The sequence below is a fragment of the Protopterus annectens genome, chromosome 8.part1 (genome assembly GCF_019279795.1).
Source record: "Protopterus annectens isolate FY-2018-M chromosome 8.part1, PAN1.0, whole genome shotgun sequence".
NCBI lineage: Eukaryota > Metazoa > Chordata > Ceratodontiformes > Protopteridae > Protopterus > Protopterus annectens.
The window spans coordinates 101,482,720-101,497,162 of NC_056742.1; the positions used below are offsets into that span (position 1 = coordinate 101,482,720).

The 14,443-nt window shown below is 42.6% G+C and overlaps 1 protein-coding gene across 13 annotated transcripts in view; it reads right to left on the reverse strand.

The window, feature by feature from the left end:
* The window catches only part of ZC3H18 (zinc finger CCCH-type containing 18), a 2,225,788-nt gene that overhangs the window by 391,677 nt on the left and 1,819,668 nt on the right, over positions 1-14,443 (reverse strand). The gene's annotated exons all lie outside the window — the stretch shown is intronic.

Sequence of the window (14,443 nt, forward strand, 5' to 3'; positions counted from 1 at the left end):
ATCTACTGTGGGTTTTCCAGTGATGTGCAAGGAAAGAGTAGGAATTAGTGGCAAATCACTAACTTTCCCTACACCTGAATATAGTTCATTACATGGGACAGAAGCAGCAGCTACAAGGAAATAGAAGAGGAGGAGCAAACCTTACGTTTAGAAAGCATTAGACAGGGGAAAGGGGCCACATAGCTAGGAAAGTATGCATGTAGCTATGCTTGGGATATCACACACACTAGACAGGGAACAAAAGGGATGGAAAAAAATTTAACAGTGTGATAGTCCCAGCTACCACTTGACTAACAATCTTTGGAGGAGCCAACAGACAGTAAGCAGAATGGGTGTTTCAGAGCTTAAGCTTGAGGGGATCAAAAATATTAAAAGTAAAATTACTAACTTTTTTTTTTTTTTTTTTTAAAGACAGCCAGGAAGCCCAACAAACAAAACAATTTATCTTCCTCCAAATCTAGTACACAACTACATGGGTCATCAAGTGTCTGCTTTATCCACTCTTTTGATAAACTTTCACATGAGAAGCACAAGTAACCCCCTCACAAAACAAAAGCACCCCAACTTATTTTACAAGACTGGATATCAATGCACATGCAGAATGCTTTCTTTTTGGAAACTAACATAAGACATATTATTTCATAAATTACTGAAATTAAAGTACTCCGCCTTATCCAGTTATTTTTAGAAAGATCCCCCCCTACTTGCAGTGGGCTTATAATTTCAGACACCAATACTTCATCATCTTGAAAAGCTGTCCAAAACCACCATAAAGTAACAATCAATGGGGTTACACTATAGCAAGCACCAGCACTCCTGTTCCAGGGTTAGTAGACATATATTAACAAACAACTCCCCTGTTCTCAACTCTCCTCGTACTAGAAATGACCTGCAGTAGCAGAAACAAGAATGTGAGCTTAAGAGACTTGCATACAGGAGTTAAAAAAAACTTGATAACATGCTAAATGGAAATGGAGGATCAATGAAGGAAAAAAGTGCCTACTTTAGGAGGCCTTCTAAAAGAAGCCTGGATGTAAAGAAGTACTTCTACCTAAGTAACATTTTACTTCAAGAAGCCCCAAATAGTGGGTGCACATTTAGAAAGTTCAGAGGAGTAAAACAAAACAAAACAAAAAGGGAGGAAAGGGAACCATGCTCATGATAGGGGATTCCATGAATAATGGCTTGAAGCAAGTACAGTAGATATTCTAATGGATTATTCATTGCAGTAGTTTCAGCTATTTGGGCCTAACCCACTGCAACCATAGTTTTTCAATGCTAGAGTTCACTCTCCAAGAAGTCTGTCAGGAACATGAGAAGAATTCCATACGAGTGTGCCAAAATTTCAGAGTTTTCTTCCTCAAAAAAAGGAAGCAAAAGTTCAATTTCAGATCACTGTTGCAGAAGCCTAGGCTATTTGGGTAGATTACCATAGCTTAGGAATCTATGAAGGCAGGAAGGAAACAAAAAAGTACAGTTGTACAAGTGCACTTTTTCTAACAGTAGATGTTCAAATGACCATTAATGCATTAGTCTTAGCTATATGGGTTGTATCCTGCCAAGGATACAACAGCAAGACAACTTCTAAAGCTTCAGGGTGCCTTCCACCCATCCAAACTGCAAGTCGGCTTGAGTTGAGATGACTAAAAAGACAGGTTTGGATGCCAAGACCTTCACAGCTTTCATGTTAACAGAGAGAGGGACACTGAGCCTTGAAAGGAGAACACTAACAACAACAAAAGCATTCACACCCTAGCATAAACAACACACCACAATGGGGGATGGAGGGAGGGAGCATCTACTGCAGCAATGATCATCTGAACATCTACTGTGATGGCAAGTTTATGTATAACTGTACTATGTTCATCATATTGATCACTGCTGCAGTAGTCACAGTAAGCTACATTTGGGAGGTGGAAGACCCTGGAGAATGGACCTAGCAATGCCAGATCTAGAGCTACAGAAGGAAATGAGCTTATAATGCCTTGTAAATGTATCAAGGACCAAGTTACTGCTTCTACAATAGTTCTAGAATCCAAACCTTTCCAAAAACCCATACATGAATCCAAGGCCCTGGAAGAGTGGAACCTTGACAGTGCATGGAATAGTTTTGTCGTGGTTTCTAAACACTCTTTACACTGCGGCTTTTGTTGTGGTGAGTTTGGTTCTTGGACTAACACAAACTAGAACATTTCTTCCACTTACACAACTATGACTTCACAGCATTATTTTTTAGCCTTCTTTAATACTTGCTGCACTTCCTCTGAAAAAAAGGGCCTAATATGTATCAAAATTTATCAGCCAGGTAATCAATTTAATAGTTTTCAGGTCAGGATTTATCAAACAACCTCTGTCTGGTGAGTAAATCCAGTTTGTGGGAAAGCTTGTGGAAAAAGCCCTTGGACAACATGAAAAGGAAAAACCACTGTAAGAGTCCCACAACCAAAATCTTTGGGAAGTCAACCTGGATCTTTAGAAGAACCCTTGATATCAGTGGAAAAGCATAAAGGAACATTCCCTTCCATGGGAGCAAGAAGACATCTTCTAGGCCTGACTGCAAGGAATCCTGGAGAATAATTTCTTTACATGTCTGTTCTGAGATGAGACAAACAGATCAACTTGAAGTGCTCTCCACAGCTGGAGCACTTTTTGGAAGACCCCAAGGTAAAGTTTTTATTTGTGAAGGACTGTTGTGGCTCAGTTTACCCTCTCTGCTACAAAGTTTTGTTTTGCCCAAATGAATGAAGACTCAAACTGGGCAGACTTATTACTTCCCAAGTTATTACAGCAAGTCTGCAAAGACGGTAAGAGCTAGTAACTCTCTGTTTATATACCAACATCACTCTGTCATAGGCTCATAGGTTAGTACTGGGCTAACTGCCCTTAACGGCCATTTTAAGCCTAGCCAATTACCCCATGTCAGAATAAAACCCTGCACCTTGTGTTTCTAAGGTAAGCACCTTAACCATTACACAAACCTCAAACCTTCCATCATCTGTGAAAAATGGTAAATGTCCTGGTGATCACAGATGATTCACTATTTTCAAAGCATTTATCACTCATCTCTCTGATATTTAAGCTCTTTGGTCTGTCATGATGGTTTCACAGACCTCGTACTTTCACACTTAGGAAACTGTTCCCCAGTCCAGGTCTGATGCATTTGTTGCAAGAGACTGCAGAGGAGTCAAAAGGCAGAATGGCAGACCCAGATTGTGAGAAATCTGGTGCAGACATCAAAAAATATTCCTCCTTACAAACTCCAAAACAGGGATATGAAAACATAAGGTGAAGACACCAAGTCCAGACTGACTCGAGTTACCACTGAAGATACCAAGTCTGAACTGACTCGAGGTACCAACAGATTTTTCTAATGTGAAGTCTTGGCCAGGGGAAGCATGAGAATCACAGATGCAATATACCCAAGAATCTCGATAAATTCCCTGTTAGAAACCTGGTTTTGAGTGGAAAAACTGTCTTTGGAAGAAGAAAAGCTTTTCCCAAGGCAGACTCTACCAGACATCTCAAGAAATCTATTCTGTGAGAAGGTTTCAGTAAGTTTGCTTGGAAACCCAGAAAGTACAGTTGTGTACACCTACCATAAATGTAGATGTTAGAGTGTCTTCACTGTTGCAGTCATCACTGTAGGGTTCTTTCTGCCGGCAGGCAGCCCTCGGTCGGCCAGTATCCCAAAGTCTGGGTCCGGCGTCGGCTGTGAACTCATCCTCCCTGACGTCAGTGCGCCAGGGGTACAAAACTCCCAATCGACGCCATGTTCTCCAGTTTTTCTTGCCCCAGATGTCAGGTGCCCAAAAATAAAGGCTAAAAGTAAAACAAAACACCACAAGAATATAACATACAACAATCCCCATACCCTGCAGCAAATACACCTCAGAAGAAGGGTAAGGCAGAGAACCACACCAATAAAAGTATAAGAGGGGACAGGAGGGAGGGTAACCCAGACTGCAACAGTGAAGACACTCGAACATCTACATTTATAGTAAGTGTACACAACTGTACTATGTTCATCGTGTTTCACTGTTGCAGTCATCACTGTAGAGTTGAATCCCAAAGCTGAGAGAAAGGGTGGTGTAGAGCAGAAGGGGCAGCTAGAAGGCCTTGTAAGACTGCAGAGGCGAAGCCTGCCCTAGATTTAGAATAAAGAGGAAGATTATAGAGATTATAGTGCTTAGAGAAAGTATGCACTGAACTCCAAGTTGTAGCTTCCAAAATATCTTTGGTAGGGACTCCCCTGAGAAAGGCAGCTGAAGTAGCAGCAGCTCTGGTAGAGTGTGCCCTTATTTTACCAGGCATTTGCTTTCCATGATGAGAGTAACAATATCTGATTCCATGAGCAATCCATTTAGAAATGGTCTGTTTTGAAATTGCTTTGCCTTGAGAATTAGCTGCATAAGAAACAAACAGTTGTTCTGTTTTCCTGATATCCTTTGTTCTGTCCAGGTAAAAACGAAGCTGCCTGTGTACGTCCAAAGAATGCAAGATCCTCTCCCCCTTATTTTGAGGATTAGGGAAAAAAGTTGGTAGGTGAATAGTTTGGTTTAAAGCCACTTTAGAAACCACTTTAGGCACGAAAGTAGGGTTAGTCCTCAAAGAAACCCTGTCTTGATGAAAAATAATGTAAGGTTCCACAGCCATGAGCGCTTGTAACCCCGAGACTCTCCTGGCTGAAGTTAAAGCCAGTAGGATAACAGTCTTCCATGACAAGTACTTTATATCGGATGTGGCAGCAGGCTCAAAAGGTGGCAGAGTGAGCTTTTCCAGTACATAATTGAGGTCCCAAGCAGGAATGGGTGGAGTCCTAGGGGGCCTTAAATTCTTTGCCCCTCTGAGATAGTGTTTAAGAAGTGAATGCGAAAAAATTGGTGGATCTGTGTTATAATGTGCAGAAATAGCTGAGGCATGTATTTTTATGGAAGAAAAAGATAAACCCTTATGCAACATCTCTGTTAGGTACTGTAAAATCAATGGAATATTTGGAATGAGAGGATCCGATTCCTGAGCCTGCATCCAGGTGCAAAATCTCTTCCATTTTCCTGCATAAGATTTCCTAGTGCTAGGCCTTCTGGCTTCTAAGATAACATCCATAACCTGTTTGGTAAGGGTAGGATTAATTATAGGCCCTGAATACACCAGGCTGCCAGGCTGAGAATTTTGATATGAGTGCAGGACCTGGCCCTGATGTTGAGACAAAAGATTTGGAATCTGGGGTAGAATCCAAGGAGGTTCCTGGGATAGATTCATCAGTGTTGAGCACCAAAATTGTCGAGGCCAATTCGGGGCCAATAAGTACATCTTTGGTTTGTCCTGTTTTATTTTAATAACACCCTTGGTAGAAGAGGCAGTGGAGGAAAGGCAATGAGAGGTTCCTCCAACTGAATGAGAGAGCATCCATTTTCCATGCCAGCTTGTGATATGTCGTTGGGCAAAAAGTCTGTAACTGGTAGTTGTGGGGAGATGCAAATAGATCTATGTCCGGGCAACCCCAGGCTTCTGTAATCATCTTGAATATTTGGGTGTCTAGCATCCACTCGTGTGGGTCTGATAGATTACTGCTCAGGCTGTCTGCCAGAGTGTTTTCTTTCCCTGGCAGGAATTGAGCTTGTAGATCCACTTTGTAAGCTAGTGCTGTGCTCCATAGAGTCATGGCTAGTCTGCAAAGGGGGTAGGAGTGTGAACCCCCCTGCATGTTTATGTACCACATAACCGTGGTGTTGTCTGTCCGTATCAGTAGCTGCCCCAGCTCTAAAAGATCCCCGAAAGCCATGAGGGCATTCTGCACAGCTAACATCTCTTTTAAATTGATATGTAGGTGCTTCTGATCCTCTGTCCAAAAACCTTGCAGGCCTTTTCCTTGCAAGTGGGCTCCCCATGCATAATCCGAGGCATCCGTGGTTATCACTTGGTTGGCTGGAGGTAGACTGAAGGCTTTCCCGTTGTTTTGAAGACATGCCGTGGCCCACCAACGAAATTCCTTTTGTAGGCAAGGCAAGACAGCAATCACTGTTTCCAGACTGTGACAATGCTGGGACCATACGCTTTTTAGGTACCATTGTATCTTCCTCATATGCAGTCTTGCATATGGTATGAGTAGGATGCAGGAGGCCATGTAACCCAAAGCCTGCAGAAATATTCTTGCAGTTAGCCGAGACATTGACGTCAGGCTCTTGAAAGTTGAAGCCAGTTGCAGTTGTTTTCTGGCATTAGGAATGCCATCTGGGTTGTAGTGCTAAAAAGAGCACCCAGGAAAGTTATCTGTTGAGTGGGTATCAAATTTGAACTTTTTTACGTTCACAGTGAATCCCAGGCACTTGAGTAGATTCTAAACAAATTCCAGGTGCTGGAGTAAAATGTCCTTGCTGTCTGCTTGAATAAGGCAGTCATCCAAATAAGGGTAAATTTGAATTCCCTTGAGTCTGCAGTAAGCTACTACTGGTGCCAGGCACTTGGTAAAGACCCTGGGCACAATAGATAAGCCAAAGGGCAGCGCAAAGAATTGGTAATGCTTCGAGCCTGCTTTGAACCTGAGGTATCTTCTGCACTCCTGTCTGATAGGAATGTGCAGGTAAGCCTCCTTTAAATCCAATGTCGCCATCCATGCATTTTTGCTCAACATTGGCAGGAGCTGCTGCAGAGTAAGCATCTTGAACTTTGGTATCTCCAGGAAAGTATTTAAGACGGACAGATCCAGGATGGGTCTCCAAGAATTTTCCTTTCTGGGAACTAGAAAGAGTCTTGAATAAAAGCCCTGTCCCGTCTCTGAATTTGGAACCAATTCTATGGCCCTCATAGCCATAAGGAACCTCACCTGTTTTAACGCCTCTGCCCACTGATTTTTTGGTAGGTCTGGCCATCCGTTTGATTTTGGCAAGGTGTGAAAGTGGAATTTGTAACCTCTTAAAACTACATCCAGAACCCACTTGTCTTGGGTTATGCAAGTCCAATTTCGGTGAAAAAGAGTAAGTTTTCCTCCCAGAGGAGCTTCCAGGAGAGAGGATCCTGGAGCCATGCAGGGGGAGTCATTGAGCCCGTTTCCTATAAAGTTGAGACCCATCTTCTCCCCCCCCGGGGGTGGAAGCACTCCACTGTCTAGTCCTATATGAGGGTCTGTGCTTGGGCCCTCCCTCTGGGGCGCCTATATCTACCCCTCTGAGGCCTGTTCGAGCTGGGAAAGGACCAATTCTTAGCTGGCCAATTTCTGCTGAATCTAGGAGGCTGAACTTGTAAGAAATCCTTAACCGTTTGCATGGATTTTGCCTTATCCTCCATTTTCTTTAAAACTTCTTCAGCCTTAGACCCAAACAAAACATTATGTTGAACAGGAGCATCCAGTAATTTTGCTTTTACTTGATCAGGCAAATTTTGTTCCTTTAACCAAGCATGCCTTCTAATGACCGTGCCAGTGGCAGCCGTCCTGCAAGAGACCTCCAAAGCATCAAAACCAAAGCATCAAAACCACAGTGTAAGGTATATTTCCCCACCTGCTCAGTAGCATGCATCAAATCTTGTAATTCCTTATTGTCTGCACATGCAGAAATGATACACATTTTTTGTTTCATAACAGATAAAAGGTATTGCTGATATTTCACCATATGAAATTGACAATTCAAAGCTCTAATAGATAAAGTTGCAGAACTGTATACTTTTTTGCCCCATCTCTCCAAAGCTCTAGAATCCTTATCAGACGGAATAGGGTTCATAGCAGTGGCGGCCTTAACACCCTTAGGACCCTGAGAAATGGTTTCTGGATCAGCAGTAGGATTTTTAAAAAGAAACTTGTGAGAGTCAGGAACCCTGTAATATCTATCAGGCTTAACAGGGCCGGAGGGAAAGAGTCAGGGGTTAAATTAGACTCAGTAAAGACATCATCCACAATATCCAAACTAGGAGGAATAGCCAGGGGTCTGTGTTGGAGGAGAAGAAGAAGGAAATCCCTAAGCCTTCTCTTAGATTCAGAGTACTCCTGCCCTTCCCAGTGAAAATGTTCCCTCATGTCATGTAAAGTTTCCCCAAAAGAGTAATCTTCAGGAGGAGAAGCTGAAGGAATGGATTCTTCAGCATCAGAATCCTCAAAAGGAGGGAAAGCATAATCCTGTTCAGAGGAGGAAACTGAAGAGATAGATACCTGATCAGAGGATTCATAATCCAACTCTTGTCTTGGCCTTTTGTCTGGAGGGGGATGGGAACCCCTAATCACAGTTAATAAGTCCTCAGCTATTTTATGCATTTGTTTTTGAGATTTAGGTCCCGGATCAGAGGAGGCCTGGGCTTGAGTCTTTGCTTTGGAAGTCTTTGCCTTTATCTGTAGCTGCGTATGCCTGAAAACCCCCTCGGAAGCCGGTACCTGCACAGCGGCTCCGGACCCATCTGAGGGAGCATTATCCGAAGGTCCTGCATCTTGAATATCCGAAGGTCTAGTCGGCTCCTCATGGGAGTCCGTATCGGCAAGCGGTTCTGAAATGGCCGAAGACAGGGCCTGCGAAAACACCTCACTGACAACGGCTGAACCGGCAACTGGCTCTAATTGAAAACTGTCGTCTGATTTGGCAAGCGGTTCTGAAATGGCCGAAGACAGGGGCTGCGAAAACACCTCACTGACAACGGCTGAACCGGCAACTGGCTCTAATTGAAAACTGTCGTCTGATTTGGACCTCGGAGGCCTATTCTTATCCTTGCGCCTTTTATGAACTCCGGTAGTCGGAAGCGTGTCCGACGACATGTTATAATTAAATCTTCTCCCAAAGTAATGAAAGGCAAAATCGTATCTCCGTTTAATAGTACATTGATTAAATCTAGCACAAAACCGACAACTAGCTACGTCGTGGTCAGGGCCTAGGCAAGGAATACAGTAAGAATGAAAATCCTTATGAGGTATTTGCTTCCCACATGAAATACAATTATTAACTTTTTCCTGACATCGGACTGGAGCAAGAAAAAAGTTTCCCCAACGGGGTACTTAGCTTTGAAAAGAAGAAGGTCTTCGGATTGAAGCACCAAAAGTAACAGGAGACAGCCGACCGGCACTTGTGAACTGCTTTCACCGCGCGGCAAGAAAGACTGGAGAACATGGCGTTGGCTGGGAGCTTTGTACCCCTGGCGCACTGACGTCAGGGAGGATGAGTTCAGAGCTGACGCCGGACCCAGAGTTTGGGATTCTGGCCGACCGAGGGCTGCCTGCCAGCAGAAAGAGCCCTACAGTGATGACTGCAACAGTGAAACACAAACATCAACAGAAGACTGTGAACACTTTTCCTGTTCTCAAGAGTCTGTAAACACAAGACAATCATCCAAATAAGGAAAGACGTAAATGCCTTGAAGTCTGCAATAAGAATTACTGGAGTCAGATAATTTGTGAATATCCCTGAGACACTAGAAAGTCGAAAGGGTGAAAAAAACTGATAATGTCAGCCAGATTCTTAAAAACTTATGAAACATCCAAACTGCTTGCCAACAGGAATGCAATGGTAGGCATATTTTAAGCCCAACTTTAATATGAAGGCTATGAAAGGGCCTAAAGGGAATGAATAGAACATTTTGAACTTTAGGAACTGGACAAAAATTTAAGGTGTAGCCTAGACCTTAAAGATCTTTCTCTCGCTGGTACCACAAACACTCATTTCTCTGAAACAATCTGGTGCCACAAAGGAAGATGACTCATGAAGAGGGAAAGTTTGTCAGGGTGGGAAGTAGAGAGTCACTCTCAGTGGACTCCCCTTTATTTTTTGAGCCATTCCCTTCCATAAGTCTCCACGACTTTTTAAAAATTCTGTTTGTTGGTTCACTGCTGCATGAACTGATTTTTGAAAAAAGGAGCAGAGGTGGAAAGAAAACTTTTATTTGCCTTAAAAAGGGATGAAAGACTTGAGCAACTCATTGAATCAACTTTCTCCTCATCACACATCTGCAGAAAGCCCAATCAACTTCTTCGTCTAAAGGAGAAATAAAATTTCAGTTTCATCATCATCAGGAAGATTTTGAGGATGAACCCAAGCATGACGTCTCATGACAGACTCAGCAGCATCATAATTCTTTAAAGCATGTTTAATTACATCAGAAGGAGATACTAAAGAGGCATTCAAAAAAAATCTTGCCCTGCAGAAGGAAGGTTAACTATTAACTTTTGCATGTTCTCAAAAGACAGAAGTAAAAACTTTTAATACATAAGCTTGACAGTTTAAAATTCCGAATGTTTAAGTAGCAGATAAATATACTTTTTCCCAAATCTGTCATAAAAAGCTTTCCCGCCCTTGTTAGAAGGTATGGAATTAGCATAATCAATTTGTTTAGCAGCGGCTGATTTAAATAAGAAAATCACTGCAGGGTCTGCTTTAGGGTTACAAAACAAGAGTCTGGGTACCCTGTATAAAGTACAGTTTTGTACACTTACCATAAATGTAGTGTATTCACTGTTGCAGTCATTACATTTGGGTAATATGCTGGCAGGTTGCAATCAGTTGGCCTGATAAAAAAAGTATTGGGTCCTGCGTTGGTTACTGTCCCTTCCCTTCTTCCGTGATGTCAGGTCGTCAGGGGTATAAAACATGCAGCCAACGCCATTACATCAGTTTTTCTTGCCCCAGATGTCAGGTGCCCCCCTAATGGGGAGCAAATAAAATTAAAAACACAAAATGATACCTCCAATCAAAAGCAAATACACCAAAAAGGCTTTTAAGCATAGTAAAGGAAAGTGGAGGTATAGCCAGAGAAAAGTAGTGTGCTGGAGGGAGGGTAACCAGGACTGCAACAGTGAATACACTCAAACATCTACATTTATGGTAAGTGTACACAACTGTACTATGTTCTTTGTGTTTCACTGTTGCAGTCATTACATTTGGGTAGATTCCCAAAGCTAAGGTTGGAAGGAAAAGTTTATACAGCATTAGAGCCAGCTATAAGGCCCTGCAAGACAGCAATGGCAAAGCCAGCTCTGGATTTAGAGAAAATTGGTAAATGATGATGCTTGGTGAAAGTATGAAAAGAACTCCAGGTAGCAGCTTCTAGAATATCCCTGGTAGGAACACCTCTGAGAAAGACTGCAGAAGTAGATGCAGCCCTGGTGGAGTGATAGTTTTCCATGGTGCTTATTGCAGAAATGAATGCAATGGCTTATCCATTTAGAAATGGTATTTCTTGAAATAGCCTTCCCCTCTGCCCCTGCAGCAAATGCTACCAGATATTGTTCAGATTTTCTTCGAGATTTAGTCCTGTCCAAGTAGAATCTAAGTTGTCTGTGCACATCCAAGGAATGCAGAATCCGTTCCCCTTTGTTCTGTGGATTGGTAAAGAAGGTTGGCAAATGAATGGACTGATTAAGAGCCACACTGGAAACCACCATGGGCATAAAGGATGGATTGGTCCTGAGAGATAACCTGTCCAAATGAAAGATGATGAAAGGCTCCACTGCCATAAGAGCTTGTAATTCAGATATCCTTCTAGTTGAAGTGATTGCTAAAAGGAAGGCTGTTTTCCAAGAAGAAATTTTAGGTCTGCAGCAGCAGCTGGCTCGAAAGGAGGTAGAGTGAGCTTCTCCAAAACAAAGTTAAGGTCCCAGGCAGGGGTAGGAGCTCCCCTGGGTGGTCTCAAATTCTTTGCCCCTCTGAGATACTGCTTGAGCAGAGGATGGGAGAAGAGGAGTGGTTCTGTGTTATAGTGAGCTGAAATAGCTGAGGCTACTGCAACATTAAAGCAAGATGATTATCAAGTAGTTCTGAGGAAAGCAAAGTGCTGACAGTACCCGAAAAAGCATAATATCTTGCCTTAACACACAAACCTACAAAACCTGTAGGGAAACAAAATAAAAAAGTAGATTATTATATACAAAGTTCACAGAAATATGCATTCACCCACAAAAAACTCTCAGAACATGAATGGCAGTCCAAAATGCTTACATTTCTTATCAAAAGGCCATAAAACACAAATGCTCCTCAGCAAAATTAATTCAGTCGAAGGTTTTCCCCCCAAAAAGGACTCATCTTCCAAACCTTGAAAGCTTGCTAGCTGACCAACTGTTCCAAGGGGTCTACTGAAGGAGTGCACTTCAGTGCAATAAAGCTTTGAACTTTTGGCATTTTCGCTTTTATACAGCGTTCTTCCTAAGCTTCTGACAGTTAAAAGGGTGTAGAGAGGACCATTTAGCTTTACAAGCTGGCCAGCTGCAGTGGGGTAGAACCCAAAAAGCTTAGTCTACTGCAACAGCAATTTAAATGCTGAACAAAACCCTTCCTAACAGAGTAGAGATTCAGATAACAATGTTTAGCTAAAAACCGATTAAATGGCCATGTGAAAGCAGAACAAGATATTGGTTGTAAGCATAACATAAAACATAATATATATAAAAGTAGCCATTTTCCTAGAAGAAAGATCTGACAGCATCAGACAAGGGTTTGCTGATGTGAGAATGCAACTCTGTGTACCAAACCACTTAAGGGGCTTGTTTGGTCACAGGTGAGACCTCTTTTTCCTAGAAACAACCAGTCCACTTTCCTGTAAACTCTTATAAATTGAATCTCCAAATAAATGTCAACAGACATTAGGAATATAAACAAAAAATATGGATTACATTAAGCCATGCAAAATCTCAAGAGTCCAAAAATGGGAGAATCTAAACTACACAGAAAATAGAAACTGATGATTTACAACAGCATAAAATGACTACAGAAAAGGGGCTGGGAAAAGAAGAGCAAATAATGGAGAACAAATAGGCAATGTGGTTTGGGCAGGGAGGATAAGAGGTAGTCCATGCAAAGAAAAAGGCATTTTGAGAGTTGAGATGGCAGGAAAACAGGCAGAAATATTAGGAAACCACGATCTAGCAGATGTGTGCTTAACCTAACAGCTACAAGCGTCCTACCTTCTCTTCCTCACCTAGGGTCAGAAGCTGGAGGACCCCTCAAATGGGGCACTGGCAAAGAATGCCATGACGTTTTCCAAGACACCACAACATCTGAAGCAGGCCTGCCTCCTCATGGTCATAGCTGTCTCAGCTACTTTTGCTGCTCTATCTGTTGCATAATGAATATGAGTCATAAAAAAATGTAAAGCTGTACACTGCTGTCACATTTGATTCTACATATATGAGCAAATCACTATGTAGCAACGTCTTCAGCATGTCTAGCGTTTTCTACATTAGATCTCACTGAAACTGTGTCATGTGCATCATTTAGTTCACAGCCCTCATGGTAAAAGTAAATGAAGCAAAGTTTGCCTTCCCATTCGATTCCTAGCAACGGAATCTGTCTGGGGGACAAACTGATGGGCTCTCTCAGTGATGCCTGCTACCATAACTTTAGTCCACAAAGGCAGCCTTACTCCAGTGAAGCCTGTCTAGGAGAGATAAGAGGATCTTGCTCAGTTTCTTTGGGCCTGACTTAGCAATGTCTGGCTTTCACCATGCCCTTGTCCATGACCAAATCCATCATACAGTTTGCGAGAGGGACCACATGCAAGCCGTATGCCGGGTAGACTGAAAAGACTTCTGAAGAATCTCCTCCTTGAAGGGAGTAGAGTCTGTGGGCCTTGAAACTCTTCATCTCATCAGTTCTAGGATTTTCCTAAACTTGGAATTTTCAGGATGGGACTATAAGGAGACCTCTTTGCTGAAGACCCATGTCTGGAGTGGGAGAGACTAGTGCACAGTCTATGTGCCTCCTGTTGAAAGTCCTTTTTCTTGGAAAGAACAGAGTGGACTTGTACAATTGTTCAAAACAGGAATACTCCCCACACTACCAGATTCTTTAGAGACTCTGTGCAAGATCCGGCTGAGATAAGTCTAAAACACCACAGCTTCCAAACTGAAATCCACGACTGGATGGAACCAATAAACAGTCTATCTTATCCAATGACTAACAACCTGGGAGGTTGCCACGGAAGAGTTTCTGCTAATGGAGATGCCAGCACCAAAATAATTGTCTAAGACATAGCCCCTGTCACCTCCATTGACCCAGGGACTAATGTTAATGCAATGGTTTCGAAGTCTGCAGCTGAGGTTGAACACAGTGCCAAAGAGGGATTTGGCACTGAAAGATGAAACACTGATGACATCAATACAATGAACAGTACACATTCTAGAGCCGGACCAGTGGTGTTGATTAATTCATGTCAGTAGCTGTGGGTACCATGGAAGAATGAAGTACAATTGTGTAAGTACTGAGGAAAAATATAGAAGTTATGAGTAGCTTCACTGTTGCAGTAATCAGTCTTAGGATTTCCTGCCCCAGAGAAGCCGAAGGTCAGCCTGAATACCAGAGACCCTTTGCCCCTTTCACAGGCTCAGAAGATGCCCTCCCCTCCAAACCAAGACAATGAAGAATAAAGGGTTGCTGGCTAGCACAATTTCTCAGGTCTTTCTTGCTGCTAACCGGAGTCCCACTTTCTCCATAGTTGCCAAGAGCATAACTCAACTAGAAGAGTCTCCAGACCAATTCAGGAT